This window comes from Pelophylax lessonae (assembly GCF_965119305.1).
Source record: "Pelophylax lessonae genome assembly, chromosome: 7".
Lineage (NCBI taxonomy): Eukaryota > Metazoa > Chordata > Amphibia > Anura > Ranidae > Pelophylax > Pelophylax lessonae.
In genome coordinates, this window is record NC_138774.1 from 263,185,834 (window position 1) to 263,212,679 (window position 26,846).

Here is a 26,846-nt window from a genome sequence, read left to right on the forward strand (position 1 = left end):
CAATATCACCAGCCTTATTTCCAGTTATAAATCACTGCACACTTGTCAGTTATTAGTGTTTGCCTTTTTTTTGTGCTATTTTACAAACTTAAAATGTAAAAGAAACAGAGTGAGAGAAAAGATCGACCGTGCCATAACGTCCAATAGTGAGACTTGTTGAGAAATTAAACACTGACAGTTTTTTTTCTGTTTCACAGCATGTCAAATTTATGAGCTGCTCCCTTAAAATGTCCCTTTTTGTTATTTTATTGCTGGCCATTAGACAACCTCTTTCACAGCCATGGAAACAAGGAAAAAAAAAATAGCTACTCTGCCCAGAGTCAACGCTGTGCGCAAAAAGCGAGGGAGGTGGGGGTGAGACATACTTGTAGGAGAAATGTCACACTGTCCCCCAGCTTCTCCAATGATGCACACAGTCGCTGGTGTTTAGGATCTGTAGCCTTGGTCTCACTACCCAGGAAAACATCCAACAACTGGACAGAGGCAATCATGTTCTTAAAAGGGGAGCGCGCTTTTTATAATGCTTGCAGCATGAGGGAATAAAATTGGTGACTGGATAACTAGTAATTTATTTTGTTATTAACCTCTTCCTGACCGCCCACCGCCTTTTTACTGCGGCAGTGCAGCCCTCCTGCGCAAACCGACATAAACCTACGTCGGACGCGCGCCTGCCGGGAGGGCGTACATTGACATCCTCCTGTGCATGAGCGGCCCGCCCCCTTACCACGTGATCAGCTGTCAGCAAATGACAGCTGATCATGTAAATTAAACAGCAGTCGGCGATCAGCTGTTTTTTCTCCTCACATTGGCAGTGTGAGGAGGAAAAGAAAAACGATCGCCGGCTGCTGTCAGAGGTACATCGGTCCAGAAGAGGAAAGGAATTATTTGTGCCCCCAGTGCCACCTACCAGTGCCCACCAGTGCCACCTGCCAGTGCCCACCAACGCCACCTACCAGTGCCATCTGCCAGTGCCCACTAGTGCTACCTACCAGTGCCCACTAGTGCCACCTATCAGTGCTCACCAGTGCCATCTGCCAGTGCCCACTAGTGCTACCTACCAGTGCCCACCAGTGCCACCTATCAGTGCTCACCAGTGCCACCTATCAGTGCCAATCAGTGCCCCATCATAAGTGTCACCTAACAGTGCCTATCATTGCCCATCAGTGCCACCCATCAGTGCCACCTATTAGTGCCCATCAGTGCCCATGAGTGCCGCCTATTAGTGCCCTTCAGCACCACCTACCAGTGCCCTTCAGTGCCACCCATCAGTGCCCATTGCTGCCACCCATCAGTGCTGCCTTATCAGTGCCCATCAGTGCCACCTTATCAGTGCCCACCAGTGCAGCCTATCAGTGCAGCCTACCAGTGCCCATCAGCGCACATCAATGAAGGACAGAGATGTATAGTAACGAAGTAGAACTACTTAAGTACTGTACTTAAGTACCGAAATGCGGTATCTGTACTTTCCTAGAGTATAATTTTTTTCTCCTACTTCTACTTTTACTTCACTACATTTTTTCTATGATTTCGATACTTCTACTCCAATATTTTTTTTTTGTGCTGCATAGTTACTCGTTACTTTTAAAAAAATTACCACTGCCAGAACAGTAGATGGCAGGTTGCATAAAGCTCAAAAAAATGTGTATAATGTCATGTGTAAATCAGCGCATAGGAAAATAAAGGCTGTGTATAATAAAAGCTGCTATACCAAATCTTTCCAATAAAAAGAAAATATGAAACAAACAAATAAATGGTGCTACAGCGCTTAAAGTGCATCAAGAAACTACTAACAAACACAGGTTAATCATTTGAATAAATCATTTGAAATAATAAAAAACAATATGATGTTCAAACTTTTGACTTCTTTCTTTAATAACTACATAACACAGTACTTCTACTTCTACTTTCAGTACTTGAGTAGAAATTTTTTTTCAAAGCTACTGGTACTTTTTACTTTTAGTACTTAAGTAGCAAATTTTTGGAAAAAACTACTTGCAATACTTAAGTAAAAAAATTGTTGAATACTTTAATACTTCTACTTAAGTAACTTTTTCTGCGAGCACTTCCACTTCTACTCAAGTCACTTTTTGATCGAGCACTTGTACTTTTACTTAAGTAGAAATTTCGAGTACTTTATACAAGTCTGATGAAGGAGAAAAATTACCGGTTTATAACAAACTATAAAAACTGTTTTGTTTTTGTTTTTTGTTTTTTTCAAAATAATTCGGTCTTTTTTTTATTTGTTCAGCAAAAATAAAAACCTCAGTAGTGATTAAATACCACCAAAAGAAAGCTCTGTTTTTTTTTTTTTTTTTTTATTATACATATTTCATTTGGGTACAGTTTTGCATGACTGCGTAATTGTCATTCAAAGTGCGACAGCGCTGAAAGCTGAGAATTGGCCTGGGCAGAAAGGGGGTTTAAGTGCCCTGTAGGCAAGTGGTTAAGTGAAACACCCCAAGAGCAGAGGTAAACTCACATAAGCAAACAACTTTAAATAGTGTATAATAATCCACTTCGAATGGGCTATATAAGTCCAGGCAGGAGGAGGGCAGAGGGATGACTTTATTCCTGAGTCAGTACTCTCCCTTCTCCACCCCAGCACCACAGTCCCAAATAACCAACCTGAACACATTACCCTATCCAGTGCACTGAATTAAACCACACGTGTAGTAACTAAAGTCCCAAATATAGACAGGGCACTGCAGAGGTTAAGTGACTGCAACCGGTTCCGAACCGCCCACCGCATATATACTGCGGCAGGCTGGCCCTCCTGCGCGAACCAACGTAGGGCTACGTCGGTCTCATGCTGGCAGCCTGGGGGCAAGCGCGCACTGCCAGCGGCGTGCTACCACCCCCACTTGCCAGCGCGGACTCTGATGCTCCGATTGCCGCCTGACACCCACGATCGTTCCCCACTGAGAGAGAAGGACGGTCAGCTATTGTAAACACAGCTGACCGTTCTTCTCTCTGGAATGATCACAGAGCTCCTGTGATCCTTCTATATAAGATCACAGGTCTCTATGGTCATTCCATAAGCCCCGCCCCCTTACAGTTAGAATCACTCCCCTAGGGTCACATTTAACCCCTTGATCACCCACAGTGTTAACCCCTTCCCTGCCAGTGTCATTATTGCAGTAACAGTGCATATTTATAGCATTGATTACTGTAGTAATGTCACTGGTCTCCCCAAAAGTGTAAAAAATGTCAGTCAGGGGTCCGATCTGTCCGCCGCAATGTCGCAGTCCCGCAAAAAAAAAATCGCAGATCGCCGCCATTACTAGTAAAAAAAAAAACAATAAAAATGACATAAATCTTTCCGTAGTTAGTAAACGCGATAACTTTTGCGCAAACCAAACAAAATACGCTTATTGCGATTTTTTTTTTTTTTTTTTTACCAAAAATATGTAGCAGAAAACAAATTGGCCTAAAATGTTAAAAAAATGTGTTTTTTAAATTAAATTTTTTTGGAAATGTTATATAGCAGAATGTGAAAAATATTGTTTTTTTTATCAGAATTGTCGCTCTTTTTTTGTTTATAGCGCAAAAAATAAAGATCGCACAGGTGATCAAATACCACCAAAAGAAAGCTCTATTTGTGGGGAAAATTTATTTTTAGATACAGCGTCCTACGACCGAGCAATTGTCCGTTAAATTAACGCAGTGCCAAATAACAAAGTATGGCATGGTCATTAAGGGGGTAAAGAAGTGGTTAAGAGGGATTTGGGCATGTGCCCTCTCACCAATCCTGCAGTGATATCCCCAGCGAATGTTCTGGAACAGTCTTTTAAGGTGACCCAACTGGTCACCTCGCCCTGGAACGATTCACTCAGCTGATGCCGGTTTGTCCAGTCATGCACCCAGGATCCTCCTCAGGCTGGTCGTCTTGGGCACAGCAGTGGGTTGACCGGGAAGATAGCAGTTCTCCCTCTCTCCTGCATCCAGTCTCTTCTGTGCCTCATGGAGAACTGAACTCCTACCATCCAAAATGGATGCCTCTTCTCCTCCTCTTTTCAGAGAACCCTGGGAAATGTAGTTCTGTAATAACATAAGTTTATGGAGCCATTGCAGGTGAAGACTACATGCCCCAGAATGTCTTGTACATTGCTGCTGAGTGGCTTACTTCTCCCTGCCAATGAGAATGCAGTGGGAGTGAGCAGAACAACATAGAGTCACTGTCTTATGAGAAGAAGGAGGGGGGGGGGCAGATCTCTCGCAGGCACTGACAGGCATCGGTCAGCTTGGCATGGCGCGGGAGATGCAAGGCACACACTACATGATAGGGATGGGTGCTATGCATGGTTTTCTTTCTTTGTTTAAGTTATCTTGTTTCACTGTACCCAACCCATCGGCCCATATAGGCGTTCCATCTTGCCTCACTTACTAAACGCTGCGAAGGTCCTTATTCCTGTTCTGTGGGGTCGTCCAGAGGTCCCCACAGTGCATCAATGGCTCTGGAAAGTAAACTAACTCTGTCTCCTGGAGGACCTCACATATGTTGCCAGAGAAGACTCTACTACATCCGCCAGAATATGGGCCGGTTGGTTCGCTTTCAAAACCTCTGATACTTTTACTGCTTTGATGATGACCCCGCTTGAGTCAAGGTCTTTGAGAGGGGTCTTTCCCCTTACCCCCTTGGTTCCAGACTTTCATGATGCTACCTATCAGTGCTTACTATTAGCTGCATGTATTGATCCTTTTTACAGGGACGTGTTCCACCGCTGTCCAGCCACTCGCCCCCCCATTCCCCCCCCATACTCTCCTTCCTTCTCTCTTCTGCCTCTTCTATGCTTTTCCCCGTTTATTTTAGTTACCTACTCATCTCACCTCTTCCTTTATTCTCCTCTATTTCCAATATACCTATACCATGACTAGTACTTGACTATTTTATCCTTGTTTACAATTTCGATTCCATCACTGCTTGACACCGTTTTACTGAGGTTATACCAGAATTGGTCCCGGGCGACTAAACAACGTCATATTTTTTTGCCTCTATAGCTAGAATGTGCGATCCTGGTGTTCTGAATCATAATTGTATCACCTTGTACTCTTAGAACCCGTTATTGGTTTACATGACTGTCTATTGTTGTAACACTATGTTCTTTTTCGAATAAAAATATATTAAACAAAAAAAAATTGTTACACAGTGCAATTAAAGATTATATTGGACTTAGTGTGAACAAAGAATGAATTAATCTATGGGGGAGATTTACTAAAACTGGTGCACTTCAGGTCGTTGTGCTGGAGTGGTACCTGCAGCTGCAGGCATCACCCCGGTACTGTTGTTTAGAGCCAATGGTTGGCTCTCTTGTAATAACACCCGGAGCTGCCAAGCAGCCGCTCGGCTGTTATTATTACAAGTAGCAGGAGGGAATGTTAACCCCCCCACACCGCCTTCAGCATACCTGCCAACTGTCCCATTTTTGCCGGGACAATCCCGGTAAATGGGAGCCTGCCCGTTACCGTTTTTTTTTTATTTTGTTCCACACAGTGTAGCATGCCCTGGGTCGCTCTCACCCCAGCTGGGAGTTGTAGTTCGGGCAGCAGGTTGTCTCTCCCCCTCTCCGGGTGCTCCCCTCTCACCCTCTCCCAGTATGCGCTCACTCCGGCCTTAAAATCTACAAAATCGATTTTGGGCCATCCGCTTGCTGAGTGTCACCTAAAAAACAAATGGATAATCACAATTTTTTTTTTTTGTTTACTTACCTTGATATTGAAGAAAATATACTCACCTTTCTTCCTCTTCCTCCCTCTGTGGTCGCGGCCCACGCCGTCACTACCTCCTTGCATTGATTCCTGGGAGCTGAATGTCATCGCTCCCAGGAGTCAATGCGCCTGCACCGGCCCTGCTCGTCAGTTCCGGTGTGGGCGCGTCATTCCCTGCTAAAGAGCTTCTGGGCATGCCGCGCCCGCACCGTAAGTGACGAGCGGGGGCCGGTGCAGGCGCATTCTGGGAGAAGAGGACGCAGAAGAGGATGCGCTGGCTTCAGCTACCCACATCCGAGATGGCAGCGCTGGAGAAGAAATTTTCAAGGTAATTTCTTCTAAAAGGTAAGTGCGACCTGGGACAGTTCATAGGCTATCCATTGTGGAATGTACTAGCCCTGACTGTCCCGGCTGTATTTTTATCTAAATTTCACCCCCGAGGCAGGAACTCTGCTTTAATGTGTCAACGCCGGCACTTCCTAAAATCTGCCAGCAGGGGGAGGCAGAGCACCTTCTGACAAGCTGGAGGCCCCACACTCCACAGCCTCTATGTGCCTGTGGTCTGGAACCGAGCGCCATCTTGTGACAAAGTGAGGGTATGACCATTACCTTTATTTTCCTTTTTTTTTTTTTAAACAAAGTTTATAATATTTATAAGTTAATAGTTTATAAGTTTAAAATTGAATGCAACAGTGTAAAAATAAAAAAAGAATATAAATTAACAGTTTGAAAAAAAAAAATGAAAGTTTCACCACTATACACCAAGTGTTTTTGGGACTTTCAATATCTTATTAATTGTGTGTTGCACCTTATTCATTTATGTGCACAATTATTATTATTATTTTTATTTCTATTTTTATATTTACCTCTGTTTTTCACTTTCAGTGTGCTTATTAAAGCGGAGTTCCACCCTCGTTATACATTTTTTTTATAAAAATACCCCCGGGACAGTCAGGGCTAGCACATTCCACAATGGCTAGCCTCTGATCTGTCCCGGGTTGCACTTACCTTTCAGGAGAAATACTTACCTTGAAATTGTCTTGTCCAGCGCTGCCATCTCAGGTGTGGGCAGCTTGAAGCCAGCGCGATCCTCTTCCGCGTCCTCTTCGGTCCTCTTCCTTCTTCTTTGGTCCCACGATGCACTGCACCGGCCCCGACGTCACTTCCGGGTCGCGCGCGTCATCCCTCCACAGCTTCTGGGCATACCAAGAAGCTGTTTAGAAGGGAATGACGCGCGCGCCCCGGAACTGACGTCGGGGCCGGTGCAGGCGCAATGATTCCTGGGAGCGATGACGTTCAGCTCCCAGGAATCATTGCAAAAGCCAGGAAGTGACGAATCGCCGTGGCCGCCGAGGGGAGGAAGAAGGAAGTAAGGTGAGTATATTTTCTCTAAAAGGTAAGTGAAAAAAAAAAATTGCGATTATCCATTTGTTTTTCAGGTGACCGGGAGCGAGAAGATGGAGGTAAGTATAAATTTCGGGTGGAACTCCGCTTTAAGTTAATATATAATTGTCTTTATATGTATTGGTCATTTATAGCGCAGCTTTATCCTTTTACACACATTTCCAGTCATTTAGAGACAAGAAGCAGTCCTTGGAGCTTTGTTTGTTTTTGTTTTTTTTATTTAGGGGAATTGAACTTGGATGGGGAAGGGTGCATATGGAATGCAATGGCGGCTGGTGCATGAAAATTTGGGGGGAGCTGCAAAACCAACACCCCACACAACCCCCCCCCCCTCCCCCGCGGGACAGATGGCAGACAGCCAGCATCCTTACCTCCTCCTTCCCCGAGCGGCTGTGAGTCTACTCCGGCCCTATGTCTCCTCCCTCTTCTCCTCCCTCTTCCTGGCCAATGGCCAGTAAAATCGCCTCTCTTTTCAGCCAATCAGGAAAGGGGTCTCATGACCCCTGGGAGGAAAATCAGTGTGATAATAGCAAATATTCATTAGCTATTGTCATACAACTGGGTGGGATTAGGGCGCAGTGCTCTGCACTCTGAGCCCACCCTTTTTTGAAGCCTATTAGAGCCACTGGCTCTAATCACATGCTTAAAAAAAAAAAAAAAATCCCCTATTGGAATTCATGCGTCCGGCGTACCAAGGGGGGGAGGGCCGCCCCGGGTGCCACGTACTGGGGGGCGTCAGGCCGGTGTCCTGCCCTGCTCCACCAGACCGCCCGCATCTCCTTGTGAAGGCAGCTGCAGTGGCAGCTCCTTCAGTCCGCGCTGCTCGTGGGGGGGGGGCAGCAGGAAGAAGGTGAGTGCCGGTGCCCGAGCAGCCTAGTGTGGTGCCCGGGCCGCCACTGATGGTATGCCTCTAGCATACACTTGCTTGCAGACTATCACTCCCAGGACCAGCTAGCACAGGTTATAGTCTCGGCACAATTTCAGCTGATTCTGGACGAATGCCCTTTGCCGGCAGGAACCGCAGGCCCCTATGGTGTAGCAAAAATGGAAGTCTTTAGTGCTCGCTGTCCTATCTGTGGCTAATGCTCCCAGTACCACCTCTTCACCATACCTCCCAACTTTATGAGATGGGAACGATGGACACCTATTGGCAAACACATGTAGGCATAGTACACACCCTCTGCCATGCCCCTTAAAGGAGACTTATACAAAAATAAAGATTAGTTAAACCCACAAGTGCTTTTTTTTACCACTATTATTCCTTTATACTGGCTTTTGAAATTTACAGATGCAGCAATTTAGAAATTACATGAAAGGTTTAGCACTGGGAAACACTTTTTGATAGATAAATAGTGCATTTTATATACAACTATATAGATCAGACCAAATTGAGGGATACATGAGGAGGAAAGAGAGACAGAGGGACTTTGTTTCAAATCAGGGACAGTCTCTCAAAATCAGGGACAGTTGGGAGCTATGTCTTCAGGCACTGCCAGCCCTCCTAGCTGTAGCTGCCCCTTTCCACTGCCCAGGGGCAGACTGGCAACTTTCGGCCCAGGGGGTAAGTACAAACCAGAGGCCCATGGTTCAGTGACTAGGCCCCCCTCCCCCTCTCCCTCTTCCCATCCTCCTCCTGACCCCCATTCCAGGATGAAGCCCTGCTCCAGGTAATCTCTACTCACTGGCTGAATCTGGGTTACCAACCTGGCCAGCAGGGGGTGGTTGGGGGGAGCTGGGACAGTTTTCTTGGGGTTGGCCAGGGGAGGAGAGTCTCCAGTGGGGCATGGAACTGGCTTCTGCTCAAACAGTTTACACCATCTATGCTGGGGGGAGGCCTGCGCTCTGTCCTTGTCTTCAACCTGCACTCGGTAGGTCAGTGGCGGGGACTTTTTACTTCTCTTCACTAGGAATCCTTTGGCATATCTGTGGCAGAAGCAGTGCAGCCTTTTTACAGGACATCAGAGCGGCCCAGCAGGGCAATCGCCCTCCTGGCCCCCTGGCCCAGTCCTCTCCTACCCCTGCCCATGGCACCACAGTCTTCCTGACTGGCTCTGCACCCATCCCAGACTGCTCCATCCTACTCCTCTCAGGCATGCCTCCCAATCCTCCTGACTGTGTGTCAGAGCGGCCCAGGGGGCAATTGCCCCCCTGCCCCCTGGCCCAGTCCTCCCCTGCCACTGCCCGTGCCACCACAGTCTTCCTTAATGGCTCTGCAACCATCCCAGACTGCTTCATCCTATTCCTCTCAGGCATGCCTCCCAATCCTCCTGACTGTGACTGTGTGTCACTCACCATCTTGGCTGTTCCTTGTTCCTCCTGGAGACTTTCCTAGCAGTGTTCTCCCCAGTTGTCCTCTCCTTGCTCCCGTGCCTCCAGGTCAGGACTAATCCATGTGTCTTTAGAGGGTCCTGTCCACACCCGAGCCCAGGCCCGAGGTCACCCCCCCTCCCCAGATGGGGGAGCTCACTCAAAGGCAACCGACAGCCTAACACTCCATCTCCAGCTTTCACCCGAACAACTCTTCCCCAGCTGGGCTAACCCAGAGTATTTGAGGGGCCTGCCCCCTGTCAATCCAAGTCAGGGATGGGTCAGGGCCCTCAGAATACTCCAGGAAGCTCCACCTTACCTCCCCTCCCATCCTTCTGGATGTTTCCAGTAAGTTCCAGAAGTAGGGGGGGTGGTCTCAGTGATGCTGCCTGGGAATCATCCAGCTCTCCCAGGATCTCTGCCCGACACAGGAAACTAAACGTAGACAGACTTGGCTGCCAGTTAAGCCTACACAAATTTACCTACCATTAAAAAAAAAAAAAAATCTACACTTCTAGCACACTAGAGGGTGCTACAAATTTAAAAATCTTAAAAAAAAAAAAAGCTATAAAAGGTCCATGCTATACCTTTTTGGATTATTTTGCTTATAAACAGAAACTATATCTTAGTAAAAGTAATGTTATTCAATTTGAAAAGCAAAGATACATATCCCGGGAAATTATAGGCCTGTCAGTTTGACATCAATAGTATGTAAACTTCTGGAGGGGATGATAAGGGACTATATCGTAGAGTTTGCTAAAGACAACAAAATCATCAGCAGTAATCAGCACGGGTTTACAAATGGGCGTTCTTGTCAAACCAATCTCTTAACATTCTACGAGGAGGTGAGCTGTGAGCTAGATAGGGGCAGACCAGTGGACGTGGTGTACTTGGATTTCGCTAAGGCGTTTGATACAGTTCCCCACAAGCGCTTAATTTATAAAATAAGGTCTGCAGGTATCGATAGCAGGGTTTGCTCTTGGATACGGAATTGGCTTAAAAGGCGTGTCCAAAGGGTGGTAATAAACAGCGCATACTCAGACTGTTCTGAGGTAGTAAGCGGGGTCCGCCAAGGCTCAGTCTTGGGACCAACCTTGTTCAATTTATTCATAAACAACATTGAGGTCGGGATCAGGAGTTCGATATCAGTTTTTGCAGATGACACAAAATTGGCCAGGGCAATAACTGCACAGCATGAAGCAGATATCCTACAGAATGACCTGGACAAAATTACAGAGTGGGCAACGACATGGCAAATGAGGTTTAACGTGGAGAAGTGTAAGGTTTTGCACTTGGGGACTAAAAACATAAAAACACAATATATGTTAGGAGGGGAACCCTTGGGGGAATCAAAAATGGAGAAGGATCTGGGAGTCTTGGTTGATGATAGATTAGGCAACAGCATGCAATGTCAAGCGGCAGCTGCCAAAGCCAGCAGAATATTAGCATGCATAAAGAAAGGGATGTATTCCAGAGATAAGACTATAATCCTTCCACTTTATAAAACTCTGGTCCGACCGCATCTGGAGTATTCTGTCCAGTTCTGGTCGCCAGTCCTCAGGAGGGATGTGTTGGAGCTGGAGAGAGTCCAGAGAAGGGCAACTAAACTAATTAGGGGATTGGAGGACCTTGACTATGAAGAGCGTCTACAATCGCTCGATTTATTCTCCCTGGAGAAGAGACGTCTGTGGGGGGACATGATAGCAATTTTTAAATATCTTAATGGGGATCCCAGCTTAGAAAAAAAGCTGTTCATTCGAAGGGATTGCATGAGGACTCGAGGGCATACAATGCGATTAGAGGAGAAGCGTTTTAACCTCAGGCAACGAGGAGGATTTTTTACTGTTAGGGCAACAAGATTGTGGAATTCTCTACCACAAGAGGTGGTTTCTGCAGGTAGTATGGTGGCTTTCAAAAGACTCTTAGACTTAACATCTCAAGGATCAGAACATTCAGGGGTATGTGAGATGAGTACAGCCACACACACCTACACAGGTTGAACTGGATGGACTATTGTCTTTATTCAACCTCACCTACTATGTAACTATGTAACTATGACACTGTCTATTTTCATAGCCAAAGTCCAGAATGTTCAGGGTTAATACAGACACCTACTGACTCAATACAGCTGAGAGCATCTTTTATGGACTGTGAACAATGCTTGACTTTTTTTTTTTTTTTTTGCAGTATATAACATGTTAATCTTCTTGCCTCAGGGACCTGTCAAACAAGCGTTTTCCTTCTAGCTATGAAAGTTTTTAAAGAGTTTACTCACTTAATTCCCTCTAGCAGTGTGTGATGACCAGTATAATGCATTAGGGGGCGCTGCTTTAGGGATGCCTACGGCTACATTTTTAGTAACTTGGGTGACTCCATTCGAAGCTGTCATTCATCAAAAAATAAACAGTGCAAGGTTCAGTACAAGAGCATGGGAGCTATGGACTGATATCACGCACTAATAATTACTATCATTTTTATCATTAAAAAGCAAACACAAATAGATAAAGACAAATGTACAATGGTAATACCATGAAGTAAATAACTCGCAACAGGTAGTCATTTTTTGTAATGATGCTAATATTCTCATCCCATAAATGGGATATATTAACAGTTTCCAGACCGCCCGACGCACTATTCCTGCGGCAGGCCCTTCTGCGCGAACCGACGTAGCCCTACGTCGGTTGCCCGCTTGGTGCTGGGGGGGGAGCACGTGCCGCCGACGGCATGCTTCCGCCCCCACTAGGCAGCGGAGAGGCCGATACACGGGGCCGGTGGCCGCGATTGCCTCTGGGCACCCGCGATCGTTCCCCGCTGAGAGAGAAGGACGGTCAGCTGTTGTAAACACAGCTGACCGTTCTTCTCTTTGGAATGATCACAGAGCGCCTGTGATCCTTCTATATAGGAACACATGTCTCTATGGTCATTTCACAAGTCCCTCCCTGCACAGTTAGTAAACACTCCCCTACGCTCACATTTAACCCTTTGATCACCCACTAGGTAACCCCTTCCCTGCCAGTTTAACCGGTTGCCGACTGCGCACAGTATATTTACTGCGGCAGTCAGCCCCGGCCAGGCAGAGTGATGTAGGTCTACGTCGCTCGCCTGTCACCGGGTTTTGAACCAATAGCAGGCGAGCGCGCGCCCGCTGAGGCGTGCGGCCGCCTCGGCTCGTTCACGGAGGAGTGCGGGCGTGTGACCGGCGGACCCGATGTCCGCCGGTCACACTACGATCGTCGGTAGAGCGGGAGAAAGGCGGACAAGCCGCCTGTCATTCTCCCCTGTGTAAAAATACTATGTAGAACCGTTGATCTCTGTTTTTACACTAGTAGCCATGTCCCACTACAGTTAGAATCAGGCCCCTAGGACACACTTAACCCCTCCCTGTCCAATACAGTTAACCCCTTCCCTGCCAGTGTCATTTTTACAGTAACAGTGCATATGTATAGCACTGATTACTGTAGTAATGTCACTGGTACCCCCAAAAGTGTCAAAAATGTCAGTCAAGGGTCCGATCTGTCTGCCGCAATGTCGCAGTACCGCAAAAAAAAATCGCAGATCGCCGCCATTACTCGTTAAAAAAAAAACACCAAAAATTACAAAAATCTTTCCCTTTGTTAGTAAACGCGGTAACTTTTGCGCAAACCAATCAAAATACGCTTTTTGCGATTTTTTTTTTTACCAAACATATGTAGCATAAAACAAATTGGCCGAAAATGTTAAAAAATTTTGATTTTTACATTTTTTTGGGGGGGAATTTCATATAAAAAAAAGTGAAAAATATTGTTATTTTTGCAAAATTTACGCTATTTTCTGTTTATAGCGCATGATCAAAAAATTGCACAGGTGATCAAATACCACCAAAAGAAAGCTCTGTTTGTGGGAAAAAAAGGACGTGAAATTCGTTTAGGTACAGCGTCGCACGACCGCGCAATTGTCCGTTAAAATCACGCAGTAAAAAATCGCAAAAAAAACCCTGGTCAGGAAGGGGGTAAAATCTTCCGGGGCTTAAGTGGTTAATTATTACAGTAACCGCGCATATTTTTAGCACTGATTACTGTAGTAATGTCACTGCCTCCCCCCCCCCCCCCAAAGTGTCAAAAATGTCAGTTAGGGGTCCGATCTGAGTGCCTTAAAATCGCAGTTCGCCGCCATTACTAGTAAAAATAAATAAATACCTCTCCCACCCCGCTCCCTATATCCTTTACCCTCCTTCTCCTCTTTTCTCGCCTTCAATTATACTCCATTTATCTGGAAATAATTATAGGCGAATTGTCAGCAATTTCCTGTTGTAATTACATTGTTATTACTTTCAACTGTCTGTGCACTGTTTACTATGTTTGTTTTAAATGACATCTCAATAAACACCTTTTTTGGGGAAAATAAATAAATAAATAAAAATGACATAAATCTTTCCCCTAGTTTGTAGACGCGATAACTTTTGCGCAAACCAATTAAAATATGCTTATTGCAATTTTTATTACCTAAAATAAGTAGCAGAATACAAATTGGCCTAAAAGGATGAACATTTTTGATTAATTTTTTTTTCTGGGAATGTTATATAGTAGAATGTGAAAAATATTGAGGTTTTTTTTCATAGCGCAAAAAATTAAAATGGCACCGGTGATCAAATACCACAAAAAAAAAAAGCTCTATTTGTAGGAAAAAAAGGACGTCAATTTTATTTCGGTACAGTGTCGCATGACCGCAAAATTTTCCGTTAAAGTATTGCAGTGCCGAATCGCAAAAATGTCCTAGTCATTAAGGGGGCAAATCCTTCCGGTCCAGAACTGGTTGAAGTGGTTTTGTTCAAATGCTTTCAAGGCTTTGGGCAGCGCTTAAAGCCAAATTAAAGAGGTAATAATACCAAAAGCAAACGTTTATAAACATTAAAACGCTTACCAACTCTTAGGGCTCTTGCACACGGTACTGATGTTTGAGCATCTCATTTTTGTGTGTATTCTGTACACATTCTGCAGAATGAAAAGGAAAGGTAATTTTTAATAACATTCAATTTCAATATAACTTTTGAAACAATTGTATACACTATATTATTATTTCTTTTGTAGCTATTTTTTATCCCCACGAAAGTGGAGTTACCCTTTAATTAATCTTCAGGCCAAAAATTAGCGTTTTGATCTGAATGGCCAAGTCAACCTACCATGGTAATTTTGCCACAGCCGCAATCTGGTTGTATTGGAGATAGGAACATCAGGTGGGCATCCAGGAGGTGGTAAAACCATAGCTCAACCACCTGTTTTTACATCACCCCCAGACACCCATAGTAATCGCTTCTGGACCGCCCCTGCAGCAGGGAAGTCCTCTTTTGTTTTTTTCCGGGTCTGGGGCGCGCATGCGCGCTGCCGGGGACCCTTATCCGCTGTGATTGGAAACAGTGGAAGCCAATCAGCGGGTCCGGCGGACCCCATGTTCACCGCCACCCGGCGATCGTTTCTGAGAGAGGCAGAACGGCGGTCTGTCTATGTAGACAAGGCAGATCGCCGTTCTGTCAGAGAGGAAGATGGAGATCTTGTGTTTCTGCTAATGCCCCATACACACGTACCGATTGTTGGCCGACCGATAGGCCGTCTTTTGTCCAGTGTTGTTTAGTTGGTTGAAAAGTGCTCAAGACTGCACACAAATTTTGTCGGCCAACAACAACCAACTTCAGAAGTGGTGTCATGTGATGGTTGACTTTCAGTGTGTTCTTTCTTCTCTGAGCATGCCCAGTCTTGCTCATCAGATTTTTGTTGGCCGAAATCTGTACTGACTAAGGAACAATCGGCCGTTCTTTGTTGGCCAACAAAAATTTTATAGCCTGCACACCAGATTTTGTTCGGCCGAAAAGTCGCAGTCGGTTGTCGGAAGCATCATACTAACAAGCCGACAATCGGCCGATCGTACGTTGGCCGCAAATTTACGACCAACAATCGGTACGTGTGTACGGGGGACAGGATCTCTGTCTTCCCCCAGTCAAAGCACCTCCCCCACACATTTAGCAAGCACTCCAAGGGAACACATTTAACCCTTTGATCGCCCCTGATGTTAACCCCCTTCCCGGCCAGTGTCATTAGTACAGTGACAGTGCCTTTTTTAGCACTGATCACTGTATTGGTGTCACTGGTCCCTAAAAAGTGTCACAGGGGGGCCTAATTCACTAATATCATTGTCAGATTTGTACACTGCAATGTTGCAGTCCCACTAAAAGTCGCTGATCGCCACCATTACTAGTAAAAAAGAATAAAACATTTTTTTAAAAATCGATAAATCTATCCTATAGTTTGTAGATGCTATAACTTTTGCACAAACTAATCAACATACGCTTATTGAGATTTTTTTTTTAACCAAAACATGTAGCAGATGAAGAAATTTGATTTTTTTACATTTTTTTCATTGGGTATGTTTTATAGCAGAAAGTAAAAAATATTGTTTTGTTTTTTTTTTTTTCAAAATTGTCGGTCAATTTTTGTTTATAGTGCAAAAAAAAAAAAAAAAACGCAAATACCCCAAAAAGAAAGCTCTATTTGTGGGGAAAAAAGGACATAAATCTTATTTGGGTACAGCGTCGCATGACCACGCAATTTTCAGTTAAAGTAATGCAGTGCCTTATCGCAATAAGTATCACTCAAATCACAATATTTATTTTGTCCAATTTTATTTTTGTAATTTGGATGTTGCCATTTTCTGTGGATTGGTACATTTGGAGCTACCTCCAAGAGTTTCTCCTGTGTACCATTCCACTATTTTACATGGAGGACCATCTTTTTCTCCCCCTTTTTATACAGTTTTTTTTTTTTATGTACTTAATAAGGTTTTTCCAGCTGTCTGATTTTGCACTCTTGCACACAGGAGTAAAAAAAAAAAAAAAGGTTTTAACTGATCTGAACACAGCTGCATTACTTTCTATAGAAAAATGTGAACAGCTGGGTAAAGATCAGTAATACAGTAATGAGTACAGAGCTGTAAAATAAAAATTGATAATTTTTCATTTAAAGTGATACTAAAGTCTTGTTTATTTTTTTTTTTTGCCTAAAACTAACAATAATACTTACCTGCTCTGCAGTGGTTTTGCACAGAGCAGCCCAGATCCTCCTCTTCTCAGGTCCCTCGTGGGTGCTCCTAGACCCTCCCCCCTGCTGAGTGCCCCCACAGCAAGCAGCTTTCTATGAGGGCACCCGAGCTGAGTCCATTCAGACACGGAGCTGTGGCTAGGCCCCGCTCCCTTTATCTCCTCATTGGCTCACTGTCTTTGATTGAGAGCAGCAGGTGCCAATGTGCACTCCACTGCTGTCTCAGCCCATCAGGAAGGAGAGTCCCAGGCAGCCGCGTCTCTCCCGCAACATCGCTAGATAGAGAAGGGCTCAGGTAAGTAATAGGGGGGGCTTATGGGGGGGAGGGGGCTGCCGCACACAGAAGGCTTTTTATCTTAATGCATAGAATGTATGAAGATAAAGAAAACATCTGCCTTTACAACAAATTTAGGTGCAGTAATTTACCCATGTGTGCACATGTATAATATATGAATATTGCAACTAGTGATAAGCCAATCCCCCCCCGTGTTCAGTGCGCTCCAGAACATCTCGAACAGGGGAAATGTTCTAGCAAACATACGAACACGAACAATCACAAGTCTTCATTTTAAAGACTTGAATATAAGTAATTACAGTAATTTATTCACTGCACCTGAGCAATGGATTTTGGGGCGCTGGTGATGTCAGAGCCCTATAAAAGAGCTGTCAACCTCCGCCACCTCGCTTCTCTGGGGACCCCAAAGCTTGTCGGGGCTTCATAAATCAGTGCTCAATCCACTTTGAGCTAGCGGGTCATTACTTTCCTACTGATCGTTCCAAGGTTGCGTACATGATTTCACTCCTGTGGGGACCAGCTTTGGCTTGGGCCTCGCCGCTGTGGGAGCGTCAAGATCCTACCGTTTCCAGTCTCTCTGCCTTCCTACAAGCTTTCCGTAATACCTTTGATGTGCCTGGCAGGGCCTCATCTGCTTCTGGAGCTCTTCTTCATCTTCGTCAAGGAAACATGACTGTTGGTCAATATGCAGTTCAGTTTCGCACCTTGGCTTCGGAACTGGCATAGAACAATGAGGCTCTTACTGCAACCTTTTGGCAAGGTTTTGCGGATCATATCAAGGATGAACTAGCTGGCAGAACTATACCCACCACCTTGGATGGCTTGATTACCCTTAGCATCCAAATCGATATTCGCTTCCAGGAGCAAGATCTGGAAAGGACTGCGTCACGTCAACCCCCGGTGGGTCACCTCGCTCCTGTTGTCCAGAACATTCCTGAAAGACCCATCTCTCCCGCAGTATTGGCTTCTGAAGAACCCATGCAATTGGGCCAGACATGCCTCACTCCACAAGAGAGGTCACGTCGCCTGAGACTCAGCCTGTGTCTTTACTGCGGAGCTGGGGGTCATATGATAAAATCCTGCCCTGTCCGTCCAGGAAACTCTCGGGTCTAGGTCGCTTAGAGGGAGGCGTTCTTGACCAGAATTTGAACTCTGCCACTTACCCTTGATTTGTTATACCCGTCTCTATTCATTGGGCCCTGAATTTGTACCAAGTTTCTGCATATGTGGACTCTGGAGCAGCTTGGAATTTCATTGAGCAGTCTTTGGCCACTGAACTGGGCATTCCTCTAGTCCCCCTGGCTATGCCCCTATCTGTATCGGCAGTGGATAGCTCGACCTTGGCCTTCGGACCCCTACGCTTTAGAACAACCTCCATCACCATGCATGTCGGTGTCCTTCATCGGGAGGAAGTCTCCTTTCTGATACTTCCCAAGTCTTCTAGTCCCATTATTCTTGGACTTCCATGGTTGAAGAAGCACTCACCCTATCTGGATTGGAACTCTGGCCAAGTGTTATCTTGGAGGTCCCAGTGCCATCAGACCTGTCTCCCTAAGGTATCTCCACCTCTCCGTGTACCGGTGGCTGAGGTAACTACCTCACCAATACTCCCTCGGCATTATCTGGCCTTTCCTAGATGTCTTTTGCAAAAAAGCTGCTGACAGTTTGCCTCCTCATCGTCCCTATGACTGTGCGATTGACCTCCAACCGGAGACTTCACCACCCCCCGAGGTTGAGTCTACCCTCTCTCCATCCCTGAGACCCAAGCCATGTCTAAGTATGTCCAGGAAAATCTGGAGAAAGGATTTATACGTAAATCCAATTCTCCTGCTGGGGCTGGGTTCTTTTTTGTGGAGAAAAAGGATGGTACACTCCGGCCCTGCATTGATTATAGAGGTCTCAATGCCATCACCATTAAGAATCGGTACCCGTTACCCTTGATTTCCGAACTTTTTGACAGGTTACGAGATGCTCGTATTTTCACCAAGTTAGATCTCTGTGGAGCCTACAATTTGATTAGGATTCGAGAGGAGAGGAAGATAAGTGGAAAACCGCTTTTAACACCAGAAACTGGCACTATGAATACCTCGTAATGCCTTTTGGCTTGTGTAATGCTCCAGCTGTCTTCCAGAACTTTGTTAATGACATTTTTTCTGATCTCCTATACGTTTGTGTCATCGTGTATCTGGATGACATACTCATCTTTTCTCCAGATTTGAACACTCATCGCCAGCATGTTTGTACGGTACTTCAACGTCTTTGGGACCACCGCTTGTTTGCGAAGTTGGAGAAGTGCCTCTTCGAGCAAACCCAAGTTCCTTTCCTAGGCTACATAGTCACAGATAAAGGGTTGCTTATGGATCCTGCCAAACTTCAGGCCATCTCTAACTGGCCTCAGCCTTCTGGTCTAAAAGCTACACAACGGTTCTTGGGGTTCACCAATTTCTATCGCCAGTTCATCCCTGATTACTCCTCTCTGGTGGCACCCATTACCTCTTTGACCTGGAAGGGCGCCAATGCCAGAACCTGGCCTCCTGAAGCTGTCGAGGCTTTCCACAAGCTCAAAACTGCCTTCCTATCGGCATCTATTCTCAAACGTCGTGACATTCTTCAGCCTTTCTTCTTGGAAGTAGATGCTTCATCCTTGGGAGTGGGGGCCGTCCTTCTCCAAATGCATGAGAGTAAGCTCCACCCCTGTGCATTCTTCTCTAAAAAGTTTTCTGATGCGGAAAAAAATTACACCATCGGGGATCGGGAGCTTCTGGCTATCAAGCTTGCACTACAAGAATGGCGACATCTACTGGAGGGGTCTCCTCATCGTATTCTGATCTATACCGATCATAAGAACCTCCAGTATCTGCAGTCTGCCCGACGTTTGAATCCCAGGCAAGCACGATGGGCTCTCTTTGCCAGGTTTAATTTTGACATAACCTTCCGGCCCGGCTTCAAGAATTCTTGTGCTGATGCCTTGTCCAGATCATTTGACGTGGCTGACTCCAAGTGTCATATTGAACCTGAACCTATTATTCCTGCCAATTGTTTCCTGGCCTCCACTCACCTTCAGTCTCCACGTATCCCTCCCGGAAAGACCTTTGTGGTGCCCTCCCTTCACCCCAAGCTTCTCAAATGGCCACATGACTCTAAACTCTCTGGACATCCTGGTGTGCAACGCACCTGTGCCTTCCTGCAGCGTTACTACTGGTGGCCATCACTCCAGAAGGATGTTGAGGAATATGTCCAGGCTTGCTCCATTTGTGTGCAGTCTAAGTCCTCACATCAGCTCCAGCAGGTCTCCGTTTACCTCTACCTGTTCCAGATGTACCATGGTGCTGCATCTCTATGGATTTTATATCGGAACTACCCCCCTCAGCGGGCTCCACCGTTATCTGGGTGGTGGTAGACAGGTTTTTTTAAATGTGTCACTTAACTCCACTTCCAGGCCTACCCCTGCTATCACTTTGGCTTCCATCTTCATTAGGGAAATCTTTCGTCTCCATGGTATGCCCTCCAACATTGTCTCAGATAGAGGAGTTCGGCCCGCTTCTGGAGAGCCCTGGCCACATTGTTTGGAATCAAGTTGGACTTCTCCTCAGCTTTTCATCCACAGTCAAATGGTCAAACGGAAAGGGTTAACCAGAATGTGGAACGGTATCTTCGCGCCTTCATTTCTGCCCATCAGGATGATTGGGTAGACCTTTTACCCTGGGCAGAATTTGCCCTCAATAACCACGCGAATGCCAGCACTGGTGAGTCTCCCTTTTTCACAGTATTTGGCCGCCATCCTTCAGTACCATTTCCTGTTCCGATCTCTGGTGCCGGCGGCCGCAGAGATGCAACGGTCTCTCAATTCTATCTGGGCAGATGTTTCCAAGAATTTACATCTGGCGGCTTCCAGGTACAAAGTAACGGCAGATCATCATCGCCGCGTGGGCCCCAAAATTCTCCCTGGTGATAAGGTTTGGCTCTCTACCAAGAATATCTGTCTCCGAGTACCCTCTATGAAATTTGCTCCCCGTTTCATTGGTCCCTTTACAATCCTTTGCCAGGTTAACCCTGTCGCTTTTAAGCTCCGTCTCCCATCGCATCTAAAAATCCCCAATGTTTTCCATGTTTCTCTCCTTAGACCATACATTATTAATAGGTTTTCTCGTCCTATTCGTCATCCTTCTCCAACAGCCAGTACTTTGGATCAGTATGAAATCAAGCAAATCTTGGATTCCAAATTCTCCAGGGGGAGGCTCTTCTATCTAGTTGACTGGAAGGGATATGGTCCTGAGGAGAGATGTTGGATTCCTTCCACTGATGTTTCTGCCCCTCGTTTGGTGAAACTTTTTCATCAGAAGTTTCCTTTCAAGGCTGGGCCCAAATGAGTGGGGAAGCCACGTAAGAGGGGGGGGGGGGTACTGTCACAAGTTAGCCTGTAGTCCTGTAGTTTTGTTTGTATCTCTTACCTCCTTGCTGCTATTGCCTCTATCTTGCCTCCCTTCACATGTGGTGTTTGGCTTCTCTGTTCTCCTATGGGCATCGCCTGCTCCACTGTGGTTTATATCCTGTTCCTGTCTATTACTTCCTGGGTCACCTCCCTGTGTGCTTCCCTATATATACACATGCTCAGTGCACTGCTCCTTGCTTGAGCAACATCGCTATTCTCTGAGCTCCCATCCGTGTGTCCCTTGGCTATTGTATCTGATCTCCCGTGTACCGACCCGGCTTCGTTTCTCCGTCTATGTTCGTCTGCTGCCTGTCCTGACCTCGGCTTGTCTCTTGGATCTCCTTATAGTCTCCTGTTTACCCTGCACACACCAGCGGTCTCCACATCCTCAGCTGGGCCTACCTGGGGGCTGTGACCTGGTTCCAGTCTGCTGCAAGTCCATCCCCACCATCGGGGGCCGTGGTGAAGAAGCAGGCTGAGGCTTAGACTCCGCGCCCTGGGGAATCCTGAGCTGGGGATCTATAAGGGCTCACTACCACAGACTCGTTGACAGTGTGTATGCATATGCATGTTTACGTGTCTGTACATGTATTACTTTTCTGTCAACACGAGTATAAACATTGGTAAATGATTACATTTATGTGCGAGAGGCCTAACTCTAAACTCTCTATGGGTTCTTGCACACGGTACTGACGTATGAACATCAGATATTCTTGACAGACAAAAAAGCCTGCAAGGATGGGCTGTAAAGCCGTGTGCGTAGTTGTGCGTATGTGTACACACGCGCAAAAATTGTTCTAGCTTTTTCAATCAAGGGAAGATGATGTGTGCGTTTATTTGCTTGTATGTACTTAAAAATTGTTCTAACTTTTTTTTTTTAATCAAGGGAAGGCAGTGTACGTGTGTACAAAGAACAAATAACCGCACTTCCAAAAGAAAAAAACAATTGACAGCAGCTAGCACAAAATTACAGGTAGGTATTAACTAATAAATTAATAAAAAATGCAGCGCTAAAATGATAAAAAAAAGTCCCACAATTGCTTGTCAAGAGAAAATGTCTTCCACCTCAGAGTGCAAGATGCAATGAAAGTGACTCGACATCTGACATCACCACCAAGAACACACTGCCTCTTACCGCAATCCGGGGATCATTGCTTCCACAATGATCATAAGTGCAGTCAGTGATTTTAGGGAGGATCACATAGCCTCAAAAACACTCCCTCGGTCTCAGGTGTCAGACAGGTGATGTGCCCAATATAGTGGATTGATGTTAAGGTGAAGAGAAGAAATACAAAATTTCAAAAGAAAATGCTCATAGTGTAGTAATTCCAAAAATGAGCGTTTATTGAAAATAAAATTGCACTCACCAAATGATGTATAAAACAACGCAATCGTACATAATAGAATAGCAGAACTCCCGTGAAGATGGCAGACCTTCCTGGTAAGTCGAGATAAATGCAGAGCCAGCTCCCCCCTACGCGTTTCGTCATTAGAAAGTCATCAGTGTACGTGTGTAAAAATACTGTACAGCTTTCTGCTATCCAAAGCCATGAAAATGATGGTGTTACAATGAATTCATTCAGAGATTGCCCCATTAATCTCAGGAAGAATTTGATCGATCATGTACTGCCACATTATAAACAAACTTATGAAACAACGGGATGCCCTCAAAAAATTGAATAAAGTTTGGGGACAATGGGTGGATACATTTGGAACTTGTGAATTACCCAAAAATGCCTTTTGGCCTCTTAACCCGTTACTGTATAAAGAGGTTGTCCTGTACTCAAATATCTCAAAAGAAGAGGAATGTAATAGTCTGTGCCGGTATACGTAACCTTTGCCTGGATCTGCTTGTTGTATGTCAGGATACCTTTTTGCCTAGACCACTACTTTAATTTTGTTAGTTTTGTAGGGTTTATTCATTTATTTCTTCGGTTTTCTAGCCCATATATTTACAGATTTCTGAACATATTATTTATATGCTGTTTCTTAGATGTACGGCAGCACATGGACTTTAAATAAAATGTGTTTTACCAGTGTAGCACCCTCCTAGGTAGGTGCTAGAGAGTAAGTATAGTTGTTGGCTCTGTCTGCCCATCAGAAGAACAGCAGGCAAATCTATACTGCTTTCTGCCTACCAGAGAGCAGGATCTGTGAGTTAGGTCTGCTCAGTGTGCTCATTATGTGATTCATTGGGTCAAGAGAGTGTATCACACTGGTCCAATAGGGAAGCATGTTGGACAACAGGAGGAAACCTGACCAATGAATACATAGGCTTTGATACAGTGTTGGTGATTGGTAGAGACAAGCTGTCTTGGTGCATTCTGGGATACTGTATAAAAGCCAGAAGCACAAGTGCTGCAGGGTCTTTGGCTGGTGAGCAGAGCCCCGGAGGGTGGGTGGCGGCTGCCTCCTCCTCTGTAGTGGTGGCACGTGGTCACAGGCGGTCGGCCTGGGGACCAGAGGAATGGAACTGAACCCAGAGGTCCAGGAGAGCTAACTAAAGGGGGGAGAGAAACTGGAGACCCTCGAAAAACAATATTGTGAGTACAGGGGATCTTGTCTAGGGGCCTAACCTGAGGGGGCCACCCCAGTGTAGGATAGTCAGAGGAGGGGTGTCAGTGTGTCAAGTGAAAGGGGATACTAGGAGAGTATCCGTAAGATAATCTCTGGTTCATTTTAATGAACGTGAGCTTGTCCACATTGACTCTGGACAAGCTGCGCTTTTCTGTGATAACGCCCCCAGTCGTGCTAAATACCCGTTCAGATAATACACTGGCTGCAGGGCAGGCCAGCACCTCCAAGGTGTAAAGGGCAAGCTCAGGCCATATGCCCAACTTGGAGACCCAGAAGTTGACCTGTCATTCAGTACGTCAAGGCGTGTGCACACATACAGCTCCACCATGTTAGTGAAATGCTGCCTCCTGCTAAGACGTTCCATATCAGCTGGTGGTGCTGCTGTTTGTTGTGGCATGCTGACAAAGCTTTTCCACATTTCAGCCATACTAACCCTGCCTTCTGAGGTGCTGGCGGTGCCCTGACTGCATTGGCGAACCTCTTCCTCCTCCTCTGCCTTGGCCTTGTGCTTCCACTGTGCCCCCGCTGTCAGGTGGGAATGCCACCAGCAGCGTGTCTACCAGCGTGCGCTGGTACTCGCGCATCTTTCCCAGTGTGGGAATTTCCCAGTGAGGGAATTAAGGACGGTACGTTGTCCTTATAACAGGGATCCAGCAGCGTGGCCACCCAGTAATCAGCACAGGTTACAATGTGGGAAACTCAGGCGGTCGTTGGGGAGACACTGCAGCATGTAATCGCTCATGTGTGCCAGGCTGCCCAGAGGCAACGAAAAGCTGTCCTCTGTGGGAGGTGTATCCTCTGTGTCCTCTGTATCCCCCCAGCCACGCACAAGTGATGGACATGAGCTGGCCTGGGTGCCACCCTGCTGTGAATATGGTTCCATCTCCTTCTCCTCATCCTCGTCATCCTCCAGAACTGTGCCCCTGCTGGACAATTGTGTCCCTGGCGTTTGTGGGTGCAGAAACCCACCCTCGGAGCCCCTTGTGAATGACTGCCCTGAAAGCCTTGTAAATTATACCTCTTCCTCCTCCTCCTCCTCATCCTGTGCCACATCCTCTTACATCATCGCCCGAAGAAGTCATAGAAGTGGGATAGTTAAGCTGAGAATGGCGTCATTGGCACTGGCCATGTTGGTGGAGTACTCGAAACAGGGCAACAAAGCACACAGGTCTTGCATGGTGGCCCAGTTATTGGTGGTGAAGTGGTGCTGTTCCGCAGAGCGACTCACGCGTGCGTGCTGCAGTTGAAACTCCACTATGGCCTGCTGCTGCTCACACAGTCTGGCCAGCATGTGCAAGGTGGAGTTCCACCGTGTGGGTACGTCACATATGAGGCGGTGAGCGGGAAGGCCGAAGTTACGCTGCAGCGCTGACAGGCGAGCAGCAGCAGGGTGAGAACGCTGAAAGTGCGCACAGACGGCCCGCAGCAGCTCTGACATATCGTTGTAATTTCTAAGGAACCTCTGCACCACCAAATTCAGCACATGTGCCAGGCAAAGGATGTGTGTCAAAATGGCTAGGCCCAGAGCTGCTACGAGATTTCGTCCGTTATCGCACACCATCAGGCCGGGCTTGAGGCTCACTGGCAGCAACCACTCATTGGTCTGCTGTTGAATGCCCCTCCACAACTCCTGCACCTGACCGGAAGAGGAGGCGGTAGAGGATGAGGAAGCGGAGTAGGAGGAGTTAGAAACAGGAGGCAAACTGAAGCACCCTGCAATCCTCAGTGGTGGAAGGACATGTGCCAAACTGCTATCCGCCTCAGGCCCAGCCGTCGCTGCATTTACCCAGTGTGCTGTTAGGGAGATATAATGTCCCTGACCGTGCTTACTGGTCCACGTATCTGTAATTAGGTGGACCTTGCCACAGATGGCGTTGTGCAGTGCACACCTGATTTTGTCACCCACTTGCTTGTGCAGGGAAGGGATGGCTTGCCTGGAAAAGTAGTAGCAGCTGGGCACGACGTACTGTGGGATAGCCACCGCCATAAGGCTTTTAAAACTCTGCTTCTCCACCAGATGGAATGACAGCATTTCAAAGGCCAGAAATTTTGAAATGCTGGCATTCAGGGCCAGGGATCGTGGGTGGGTAGGGGGGTACTTCCTCTTCCGCTCCAGTGTTTGGGAGATAGAAAGCGAACGCTTCCACGGGACATTGTGGAGATGGTTGTTGGTGACCCAGGTGGTGGTGTTGATTGCAGATCCTCTGTTTGCGGGGTGGCAGGTGCCGGTCTCACTACAGAGGTGGATGAAGAGGCCAAGACTGCAGCAGCAGAAGAGGAAGCAGGAGGAGCCAGAGACCTTTCTTGGTTTTTGAGGTGTGTACTCCACTGCAGCTCGTGCTTTGCACTTAGATGCCTGGTCATGCAGGTTGTGCTCAGGTTGAGAAGGTTTATGCCTCGCTCAGGCTCTGATTGCACAGCGTGCAAACCACTCGTGTCCTGTCATCATCACATTGTCTGAAGAACTGTCACACTAGGGAACTCCTTTGCGCTGGCTGTGGTGTGCTCGGTCCCTTGCTGCATTGGGCAGTAGCAGGCGTAGTGTCTAGGGCCCGGCCGCTCCGCTTTTGCACCCTGCTCCCTCTTCTGCTGTGCTGGTGGCTCTGTGCAAAAACCGCCTCTTCCTCAGTTCACCTGCATGACGTTCATTCGATGTGGGGTCGAGGACCTCATCGTCCTCCACATCGTTTTCCACCCAGTCTTCACCCCTGCCCTCCTTGTCGGTCTCCACAATTTGGAATTCCGCAGCAGTTGGCACCTGTGTTTCGTCATCATCCGAGACGTGCTGCGATGGTCCTCCCATGTACTCATCTTGAGACATAAGTGGTTGGGCATCGGTGCACTCAATGTTTTCCACTTCTGGGGCAGGGCTAGGTGGATGGCCCTGCCTGACATCGGCTGCAGGTGCCAACTCTGACCTTTAAGCAGAAGACTGGGTGGGAGACAATGTGAAGGAACTGGAGGCACTGTCAGCAAGCCAATCTACTATCGCCTGTACTTGTTCTGGCCTCAACATTTGTAGAGGCACATTAGGCCCTGCCAAATACTGCTGCAGGTT